We start from the raw sequence: 11,969 nt of genomic DNA, 5'->3' as shown, positions 1-11,969 counted from the left end.
GAGGAGCGTGAGCACTGGCGAATTGGGGTCAGCGCGGTAGAGGAAGTAGTCGCAATCCTGCCGCGTCGAGAAACGGCTGTCTGGGACACAATCAGGGGAGACGTCGACCCGGAAGAGGATCAGGTCGCCGGCGGTGCAGAGGACGCGGGGGTGTCGACGTAGACGGCCTCCGGGCAGTGCACCCACAGCTTGGACGGTTGTGGCGGGCGGTTGGGGAAGAGGGACGCCTTGATGCTCAGGCCCTTCCTCGTGAAGCCTGTGGCGGTCCTCTCGTTGGACCGGTCGCCGACGTAGCCTTCGACGGCAGTGAGGAGCGAGGCGGGGTGGCCGGCCTCGGTTGCCATAGGGATTGTGCCGGCCGGGTAAGGGGGCAGATCGGTCTGATGTCTGCTGATGGCGGCTGGGAGGAGGGAGCAGGAGAAGGGCGTGTTTTTTTCGTTTTGAGGCAAGGAGAAGGCTCTACTGAATTTTCGATTTTGCAGCCCAAAACACAAATACAATCGGATGGACTTCGCGGGACCTCCAGTACAGGGCGCCCTTTTGGACCGGCCCATGAGCGGACCGGGACACCCCCCTGTTTTTTCATTTGTTTTTTTGCTTTTTTCTTTTTGTTCTTATTTTTCTTCTTTAAAATAATCGGGGAATTCAAAAAATCCAAATTATAAAACTGTGAAATTTTGGATTTTTTTCCTGAAATCATAAAATGTTCATGGATTAAAAAAATCATGATTTTGAGAAAATGTTCATGGATTAAAAAAATCATAATTTTGAGAAAATGTTCGTGTATTCAAAATACGATGGTGAATTTGAATGGAAATTTTGTGAATTCAAAGAATGTTCATGATTTTCTTTAAAAAGTCTTTGTGAATTACAAGAAAAGTTATCGATTCAAAAATTCACTGATTCATAATTTTCAAGCATTTCAATAAAAATATTCATCAAACAAAAAACATTCATGCATTTCAAGAAAATGTTCGTTAAAACAAAAAATGCTCATGAATTTAAAAAATATTCACCGATTCAAAAAATATGCATAGATTCAAAAATATGTGCATAGGTTCAAAAGATATTCGCTGATTCAAACAAATGTTCACAAGTTTCAGAAAAATGTCCATGATTTCAAAAAATGTTTGTTAATTCGAAGAATGTTCACGGTTTCATAAAAAATGTTCGGAAATTCCAAAAATTGTTCATGATTTAAAAAAATGTTCATGACTTCAAAATTATGTTTGTGAATTCGAAACAATGTTCATGGTTCCAAACCAATGTTTGCGAATTTTAAAATTTTGTTCGCAACACGAAAAACAAAGAAAATATAAAAGAAATAAAAAAGGAAAAGGATTAAAAAAGTTCATGATTTTGAAAAAATGTCGGTGAATTTGAACTGAAATTTCGCGAGTTAAAAAATATTGAAAAAAATAGAAAATGACCGTGAACTACAGAAAAAACTTCATGATTCAAAATGTCCTTGCTTTTGAATAAAAATGTACGTCAAACAACAAATGTTCATGCATTTCAATAAAATGTTTTTCAAAATTTTAAATGCTCATGAATTTCAAAAAATATCCATCAATTCAAAAAATGTTCACCATTTCAATACAATGTACATTGTTCAAATATTGTGCATCAATTCCAAAATGTTCGTCGATTCAAAAAAATGTTCACAATTTTTTTAAAAAAGTTTATGATGTCAAAAAATGTTCGTCAATTTGATTGTGATAGATTCCTCCTTCTCTGGTCTTGAGTTTCAAACTAATGGCTCCATTCAGTGAAAATTGGTTGTTTGCTCACAACAAAATTAAGACAAGAGACAACATTGGGTAAGACGCATCTGATACGCCTCCAACGTATCTATAAATCTTAATTGTTAAATGCCATTATATTATCACTTCTTATGCTTTTTATATTATTTTATATTATTTTTCTGGACTAACTTATTGATTTAGTGCCCGATATCAGTTTCCGTTTTTTGTGCATGTTTTTGGTTTTGCAGGATAACCAGATCTAGGAAGGTCCAGAGATGATGAAATTTTACGACAATTTTTTATGGAAAATAAGAGATCCTAGAAGCTTCGGGAGAGAACTAGAAGATGGGCGTGGCCCGACAAGCCCAGGGGCGCGACCTACTCCCTAGTCATGCTTGGCGGGCTTGTGGGGCCCCTACTACTCCATTTGACCTAATTCTTGGCCTATAAATTCCCAATATTCCTAAAACCCTCAGAGAGACGGCCGAAACAATTTTATCACCTTCACAAGCCTCTGTTCTGAAGCTATCCCATCTAAAGCCACGTTTCGGAGCTACGGATCCATAATAGTAGCTAGATGACTTCTTCTCTCTCTTTTGGATCTTCAATACGATCCTCTGAGATTAGTTCGATGTAATTCTTGTGGTGTGTTTGTTGGGATCCGATGATTTGTGAATTTGTGATCAGATTGTTCACTGAATATAATTGAATCATTTGAAGTTTCTTTGATGTATGATTGAGTAGCTATGTATGCTTTCCGAGTAATTCGTCTTCTCTAGTAAGATAGATGGGTACTTCCTCTCAGGGAGTAGTGCATAATAGTGGGTTAAACCTCACGGTGATCTTGCCCAGTGACAAAAAGGGGCAAAGGCATGTGACGTGTTGTTGCTACTAAGGATAAAATGACGGGGATTGATCTTACTGCTAGGTTTCTTTCCGTCTACATCATGGCATCTTGCTTATTGTGTTACTCTTTCTCTTGCAAACTTAATACTTTCATATAGCGCTCCTGAGGTGGAGTATAGTAGTAGATGTAGTTGGATTACAATATACTTGTCACGGACGTGATGCCTATACAAGATTATGTCATGAATAATCATAGTTATGGATACTGCTCATCTATCAATTGCCCAACCATAATTTGTTTACGATGCCACTACTTACTTTCGAGAGAGAAATCACTAGTGAACCTATGGCCCTGGGTGTATTCTCTATTATTACTAGAAAAATGCCCCGTGCATTGCTACGTGAGTTTGTATGAAATAAAAATTGGGCTGAACTAATCAACCCAGATAGTGTCTTTACAATTTCTCCTGTAGCAAAAGATGAATGCATGCATCACTTTCTTAGGCATCACCATACATCCATCAGTTTTTTATTGATTAAAACACTCCTTAGGCATCATTTTCTACACACTGCATGCATGCATTGGTGGCTCTTAATGGGTAAATCCAATGGCTATTGTAGTCTGATCGAGTATATCCAACGGCTAAATTAATTTAGGTGATGTGGCTCAAGGAGAAGCAAGAGAATTCCTAGTAGTGGGGGCTAACTATTTAGATATAGTAGATTTGCATTGCTCTATTGTTCTCTTTACTATTTCGTCGTTTGCCATATCACTGTCTATCACTATTTGCTTTTAACCTTGCAACTAGCGGGACGAGGGGATGTGCCGTCAAAAAAAGCAAGATGAGGGGATGGGCAACCCCTTGCCATGTTGGGTGCAAGCATTTTATTTTGTTTGTGTGTGGGTGTTGTTTATCTTGTAGAATCCTATTGGTTTGATTAAACGTTTGTTCTTAACTACTTTTACTTTTTGTTACTGTGCTACATCATCCTTCCTCTTTGGAGAAATCCAACTGCTCCTATGAGAGTAGCAGCATCTGAAGAAGCTGATGACACTTCTCAACACGTCTCAAACGTGTATATATTTTATTATTATTAAATGCTATTATGTTATTATTTTTGTATACTTTTCATATCAATTCATATTATTTTTATGGACTAACCTATTAATTAGTATCTAGTGCCATTTCCTGTTTTCTGCTTGTTTTTTGGTTCCGTGGGAAATCAATATCTATGGAGGTGTCCATTGCCAGTTCCTGTTTTTCCGATTTAACAAAAAAAATTGGGGAACAAGAAACATTGGAAACTTCAGGAGATGTCGAGATGAGACACGGGGCAACCACATGGACACGTGGCACATCCAGGGAGTGGGCGCGCGACCTGTCCATGTGGGGCCCACGTGAACCGTCTTAACCTGATTCTACCGCCATAAATCACTATAAATATCGAAACCATTTGTCGTGCCTGGAGAAAATTTTATCGCTGTCGCAAGCCTCTGTTCCGAAAAGATCCCATCTGAAGTCCAGTTATGGAGTTCTTCCGGGAGGGAAAACCATTGCGGGAGGCCTCTTCATCAACCTTGCTGCCTCCATGACCATGTGAGTAGTTCCTTCAGGACCCACGGGTCCATAGTAGTAGCTAGATGACACGCGCTCACTTTTTGGATCTTCAATACCATGTGTACCCTTCTCTCTCGTGTGATTGAGATCAATCTGATGTAATTCTATGGTGTGTTTGTTAGGACATCATGAATTGTGAGTTTATGATCGGATTGTTCATTGAATCTATTTGAATCTTTTGAAGTTTCTTTGCTGGCATGTAAGCGTCATTAGCGCTGGTAAGACTACGAGGCTGACCCATCCACATCCATCGTCGACCTCACCTCCACAGGCGACAATCAGGATGTAGACTCCGGCGAGGATGAGTAGGACATGGGAGATGGCGACGCCTTGTGTCCCATGTGGCGAGTCCGTGTCTCATGTACTACTCTTTCTCGCCGGTGACCGCACCTTCACTCCGCGGGATTCACAGCCGTCAGACATGGACTCCAAATGAAATAACAAAGGCGTTGAGGGCGGACGCTAGCAAGGATTTAGGGGCTGTTTGGTTGGAAGCCGGGGCACCGTGCCTGAGAAAAAATGGCCAGGCAAGTCCAGTATAAATGTGTTTGGTTCCCACCCTCACCTGGCACCTTATTTTCTATTGTTTAAGTAATATTGATGGATCTTGATCAGTACCAGGCAGCACATGCAGCAAGTCAGGCGCAGGAAAAAGGACGTCTGAGCCAGGCTAAGCATAGTGCCTAGGCTAACCGCTGCATTTTCTTCTATATTTTATGACTAGGCCAGGCTAATTAAGGACAGTAAAACTGGTTTATCAAAAAAAAAGGACAGTAAAACTGGGCACCATCCCAGCCCTCTCACGTATTCAACATCTTGACCGTTCATTTTCATGTGCTGGCCGTTCCTGGCCATTTGATCTTCCTTAGTGGGATGTTTTCCGCTAGATGGGCTAATCTGTCCGAGGGGCAGCTACTCCGGTAGCTTTTTTGGACCCGTGTGGTTAATTGGGCCCATTTTCGTGCTCAGCCCAACACAGCAAACGACCCTCTCCGAGACAGAGCTCCCGTCTCCGTATCCGTAAAAAAAACAAATCGTTTGAGAGAGGAACGAATTTGGGGAGGCTGATACATAGTGGGTGCGGCGGGCGCTCGATACAGGCGAGGCGGGCGGGCGGCCAGCGAATGGATCCAGCCACGCGCGAGGGAATCGGGGGCCGGTCGATCCAGCCGTCGGGCGATCCACGAGGGAGGTAGGAAGAGGAGTAATGGTGCCTCATCTTTCGGAAACTGCTCCACTCAGATTTCAAACACACAATTACACTTCAGTTTCTAAGCACACATAGAAAGAGATTGATGAGGATGCAGTGCGCGGAGCAGCCGTTTCTACAGAACATTAATGCATTATTAATGGATTAGGGGTGCGCCACACGACGGATGGTGGAGGTCAGGTACCTACATATGCTCTGTCTGGTCACCCAGGTTCTTCTCCCTTCTTCCTCCAGCAGTACCATAGTAGCATCCACAGCTATGCTTCTCCACTATATCGTTCCTCATCTTCAATTTTGATGCAGATTTCACTTCCCCAATACAATCCCTTCACACTCAATATATGTACTCTGATCGGGCTCCTGCTGTTGCTGATTTCCGCTTTTAATTTGTTGCAGTTATTGTCGCCCAAGTGTTCGGGACTGGTTCTGCCTTATTGGTTCAACAAATTTATGTAGGGTGTTTCTAGGGTTATTTTTGTTCCTACATTCTGAAACTGAGGATCCCAATCGCTGCTGGAAGGTTAGTTTAGTGCAATGTCATATTTTATTCCATATTCAATGTGTTCATATGATTACTTACTTTCCATTCTTATCTGTTCGTAAATATCATGACATGCTACTGACCACTATTATTTTTGCTATATATGCATCAGGTTGTTTAGGACGGCAGATCCTTACACGCAAGCATAATGTTGTTCTACACACTCTTAGTTTGTTCTTATATGATAAAATGACATATCTAATGTCTCTAGAGTTCTTGCAAAGAAGAAAGCATTATTGAATGTTTGGTGCTCCCAGTGTGTGCCTGATTGTAGGGGTACATTACAGTTTCACTGCATAAGACATGGAGATGGGGGATGTGGTTTCGCCTATTGTGCCTCGGCGCCAACTCGGCTTTAGGCGCCAGCAGTGCGAGCACCACGAAATGACCACCATTGGAGGCAGCTGGAGAAAGAATCTACACCGTGGACGTCCTTTTCCTTTTCTCCAATCGAGGTATGATGCCACCGTAAATCTTAAGTTCGTAGATTGGTTGTTGAGGATTGCGTCCACCATTCCTCCTGTGGAGATTTCTCAGCCCGTGTCACTAAATCAGCTGCTTTTGACCATAAGTTTGTGCCTAGATCCATTGAGGACTTTTTGTTTTCTTTTGTTCGATAGTTGTTTAGATACAAGATTCCACCCAGATTGGTCGAAGAGGCTTCAACTCCTATTAGTAAATCAAATGTGATTTAGGGAGAAACCTTAGTAGAGGCAGCACTCGATTCTTGTCAACAATACACACCCCTATAACAAATCTTACACCCTGCTCGTAAAGACTACCAATACACCTAGGAGCTCTATCTAGATGCTTATTACTGAAATATGATTGCTTTTGTTGCCAAGAAATCTATCAAAAAAGTTTCATATACAAGTAGTGCTTTCTGAAATTCAATTCATCTTGTTCTTTCTTTGTGCTTTTTTGTATATCCAGCCATCCAGTGACATGCTGTGTAGAGGGAGAGAAATTTTTATCATCTTTCATCCACGAAGAACTGAGATGGTTTTTCTTATCTTCATTTACAGAGAGCCACTGCAGTTCCCAAAGTGGTCTGTCTTCACAACATCGACCAGGAAAGGAGTCTCCAGTTTAGTCTTCTTTGGTTACTTCAGATTGTACCATAATTAAACGGCTTCTGGCATTCCAGTTAACTAAAAGTCTCTTCCTTTTGCACTCTATCTACACCTTCTCCTTTGGGGTTATTGGAATTATTTTCAGTATGATTGAATTGGTTGTTCCAAGTGTACAATGTATGTTGGTGATAGGTTTATAACTGATTCTTTATTTTTTACAAGCTTGAGCAGAAAGAACAAGGACATAGCTTTTTGTTTACAAAGCCTGGCCAGCCTGACAACTTTAGTTGAATGATCTGATCCCGAAGCAAGCTTTCTGGGTTTAAGGCCAACTAAATATTCGACTCAAGTACCCCTCTTCCTATTTAGTTTAGGGGTTAAGGCCAGAACTGACTTGATAAGCTCTTCTGCTCACCACACACTGACCCCATTCACTCTTTTCTGCATAACTGAACCACTGCAGAACACCAGGTAAGAGGAACCAAAGAAATGTGAGCCTAAGACATGATGTTAACATCATTGATGTGGATTTGTTTCTTATACTATTGTACCTGCACATTTCTCCCTTAAAATTCCAAAAACCTCAAATTTAAATATGGTAACACTAGCACTATATCTTAGTTTGTTTATAATCTGCATATTTCTAATCGTCATACCCTTCTCGGTATTTTTTATCTGGTACCTTTTCATTTTCAGTGGAACCTACAAGTATTATCATTATTTATTTTCTCCCTCACAACTTGTATCATATGAAAGTTGCTTTACATGTTAGTATCTTTCTGCAGAAAGAGCTGCATATACTGGACACTTGGGAAGTGGTTTGACTGACCGTGAGTGTGGTTACACTAATCAATCATTGCATAATGCTTTTTTTTCTTCTGGTTTTCCAGTCTGCATGCTTTGCGACTTTGCATGTTCCTAGAAGTGAAGATATCTATTTAGAACTATTGTATATTGCTCTCATGACGGCTTCACCTGCAACCGTTTTATGTATATATGATGTATCTATCATTCTCAAACTTTGTATTACAAATTTTTGTGACTCTTTGCTATACAATTATTTTAGGAGCCAAAACTGTAGACGATCAATCACAGAACATGTTTCCATCAGCCATCCTAATTTATATCCGGTAAACTTGACTTGCAGATCAATGGGATTCCACTCTACAATTACTTATAGTTGTAGATCGACTGTGTCCTCTCCTCAGTTATACTCCCTCCGTTTCAAATTACTCGTTGTGGTTTTAGTTCAAATTTGAACTATGAACTAAAATCACGACGAGTAATTTGGAACGGAGAGAGTATATCATTGTGTAGAAAATGAATTGGAGACAAGAACAACCTACAAGGAAGCACAATACACCAAAGCATTGCAAACAAATGTATATGAATTACTTCATGTCCCTAACAACTAAAATTCAAAATAGACGGGCGCAGCAACGCGCGCCATCGATGATCTAGTTATAGTACTAGAAGCATGCATTTCCTCACTCAGGACACGAACCAAATAAGCATCAGGCATGTTCCAGCGATAATTTATGCGAGGCTTGCAGCATTACGGACACCAACCAAAACAGCCCCTTAGAGCATGTTAGGGTCCAATCGCTTTTGTTTAAGGAAATATGTCGAAAATGTAATGAATATGGTCGGTTTAGACGAAAATTATCCGGTTTGTTTAATCCAATTTGAAATGTGTGCGGACGGGATTGAATGACACACTTCCGTATCACTGTCCATGGACAAATATGATGTTAGTTTTAGGGTTCTAGTTGGAGATGCCCTTATTTGTGCTAAAATAATAAAAATAAAAACCGTAGGAAAAGTCAATGAGGTCGTGAAGCTTCTGCTTGAAAGGCGCCGCAAACCATCCAAAATGGAACGTCGAATCTCCTCTCCCGCAAGAACAGAACATATACGATACACATACTACGCGCAGCGCAGTCGACGACCTCCCGTGTACATATAACTCCAGCACGACCAAGATGCACAAGACGGAGAAAGAAACGGTACCACATGGACGCGCTCATCGAGCAGCTCTCCGCCGTCGCCGAGTTATTTACCCAAAACTACTACACTTAAGCTAGGATAACAACTTGATATCATATTTTAAGTCAGGTCACAAAAAATCATCAAAATTGCGTCTAATCTGTAACACGGAGCACTGATACTCGAATTTGATCGTGAAGACAGCGAATCTGACCAGTTGGGCCCACCTGTCCGGACGATGTGGCATGCCTACATGAATAATTTGCTGAGGTGGCCAAAGGCCCCACCTGTCGGCCTCTCTTATTCACCCCCTCTCTCTCCCCAGGTCACTTTCTTCCCCACCCACCCCGACACAGCCGGACGTATCCAGCGGCAGCCGCACCCGCCAGAGCCCCGCCGGCCGGCGAGCGCCGTCACTCCGACGAGCTTCTTCGGTGTGCCCTCTTCCTTTTCCTCCTAGCATTCTCCATGTGCCCTCTACCTACTCCTCCTATCATCTTCCCCCAATGCCTAGCCGCCATGGCGTGCCGCCGCATGTCAACTCCGGCGCCTCCTTGGCCGCGGGAGCCTCCTAGCAAGACGCCTATGCTTGAACTCTCCAAAGAAACACCAGCAGCGCCGTCGGCCCCTCCAGCCTGCAGCGGCGACTAGCAGGGAGGTCGCGGCCGGAGGCCATGGCATCCATGGCGGGGCTCGCCGGAGTGGGCTATAGCACGGAACTTTTTGCAGGAGGTGATGGCGGCTCATGGCGCCCACGTCCACGAGGCTGGGCAACGAGCTCCGCAGGTTGGAGGTGCGCCCACCTGCCGGCGAGGCTCCTCGTGGTGCTGCCGTTGTCGATGGAGTGCGCGCGCGAGGGGACCGTCCCGTCTACATGGTGTGTTAGCAGGACGGAGGAGCACGCCGTGGGCAACCTGGAGCATGACCGAAAGCTCGCGGCGGCTGCGGTCTTCGGCACCGTCCACGCAAGGAGCTGGGGCGGCGGCCGAGTCGGCGACTGGATCGAGCACAGGAGGGCTTGGGCAAGGCAAGCAAGGAGGGGAAGGAGGGTCAGTGGTGGTACTGTACTCCGGTGGCGAGCTCCCAGGCGGGAGCAGCTCCGGCGGTCGAGTGCGCTTTGAGAAAGAGTGGGCGGCAGCAAGCCGCGCCGGCGGCGTGCAGGTCAGCGCCCTTTATCTGTTTGTTGAAATGCCCACGAGAAAAAGATTTTTTTTAAAGAGAAACAGATGAGTCACTTACAGGTGGGACCCTTGTCCAACTCAGCAAATTATCCACACAAGCATGCCACATCAGCCTGACAGGTGGGCTCAACTTGTCAGTTTCACTGTTTTCGCGTGCTTATCAGAAAATCAGTGCTCCTCGTTAGTCATTAGGCATAAAATTAATAGGTTTTTGTGCCCTGTCTGAAAAGTGGTACTAAATTGTTACCCTAACCTCAAGTGTAGTGGTTTCGGATAAATAACTTGCCGTCGCCCATATGGCTCTCGACGGCCGGGGCTTCGACCTGGCGCGGCTCGCCGGTGTCCTTGCGCTGTTCGATGGCGGCGGCCGAGGTGGAGCACGAGGCCGTGGCCTGGGGCACCGAGGCGGCCGTGGCGACCGCTCAGGGCCACCTGAACGCCGTCATGGGCACGTACCGCGGCTCGTCCGGCGAGGCCGACGCGCTGTCCGCGGCCATGGATACGGCCTTCAAGGCGACGTCCGGGACACCCGCCTCGTGAGATATGAGCATGTACCCCTGCACTTGTGGAATCTCAACGGCCGAAGGCTCCACCCCCGGGCCATGCTAAAATTCATGTTGATGCGCCGTTAGGCCATGCAGGGGTGGATTGGCGTCGGCTGTTTGTAGAGATAGTGACTGAAACTATCTAGGGAGCTCTTCCCTGATAGTACCAGGAGTTTGTGACCCAATGATGCCCGAGGAAATGGCATGTCGAGAAGCTCTTTCGTTAGCACAAGTCCTTCATCTATACAATCTTGTCATAGCATCCGATTCAAAACAAGTGGTAGGAGAGATCAACCAAGGAAGTCAAGGAAAAGCTGGAGCAATACTTACTGAGATAAAAATCAGAGCAGCGACGTTTAATTGTATCTTTAATTTTAAAGGTCGTGCGGTCAATGTTGAAGCACATAGTTTAGCTAGATTTTCGCTTTCTTTAGCTCCGAGTCGTCATGTCTGGTTTGGCTAACCACATGACACAAATTGTATCCCACTGTTTGTGGATTTTGATTAATAAAGTTAGGCCTTACCCCTAAAAAACGTGTGTCTCTTTTTCTATCTAAGAGAACCAGTGTTTCTTTTTTCCCCTCAACAAAAAAATGTATCTCTTATTTTCTTGCCCCTTAAAAAAATTTGTGTCTCTCTTTTTCACTGCTCAAGAAAAAGTTGAATTATTTCTTTCGGGAGGATATCTTTCAGTCTAATTCCAAACATGAAAATATGGGATTGAGATGAATGACGTGAAGTTGGATAGATTACTTAGCTGTCTCGTGTGAATTAACCCATGGTTGGATGGTTAGGACGACAGTGATATTCTTGTTCCATCAGAGTTCAAGTCCCACACTTGACATTGATGCTTGCATTTTCTTGGATTTTTTAATGTCTTCTGACGATGTGCCTTCAATGTAATGAGACATTCATGTCGACTACGAAGGTGTCTGGGATGACTTCGTCAATCTAAAGATGATATACCGGCTCAATCTCTCGGAGGTGCTCATAAAGACAGCGTGTGCGTGCGTTCATAAGCATGAGTGTATTTGTGTATGTATGAGTGTTTATATCTGTACTATGTTTAAAAAAACTTAGCTATCTCATAGTATTATGCAGAGAAAAAACTAGAACCGGATACTTTTTTTAGTTAGAATTGTTGCGTTTTATTAAATGGCGGCAAACTCCGAGGCTACCACCAAAATGACACTTTCAAGTGGCACCTTGAACCCAGATTTACA

At 43.6% G+C, this 11,969-nt stretch overlaps 1 pseudogene; it reads left to right on the top strand.

The window, feature by feature from the left end:
• Positions 1-9,047: 9,047 nt before the first annotated feature.
• On the top strand, positions 9,048-11,181 carry LOC119332715 (annotated as a pseudogene).
• Positions 11,182-11,969: the final 788 nt, after the last annotated feature.

Source organism: Triticum dicoccoides, chromosome 7A (genome assembly GCF_002162155.2).
Source record: "Triticum dicoccoides isolate Atlit2015 ecotype Zavitan chromosome 7A, WEW_v2.0, whole genome shotgun sequence".
Lineage (NCBI taxonomy): Eukaryota > Viridiplantae > Streptophyta > Magnoliopsida > Poales > Poaceae > Triticum > Triticum dicoccoides.
This window is presented reverse-complemented; position numbering and strand designations above follow the sequence as displayed.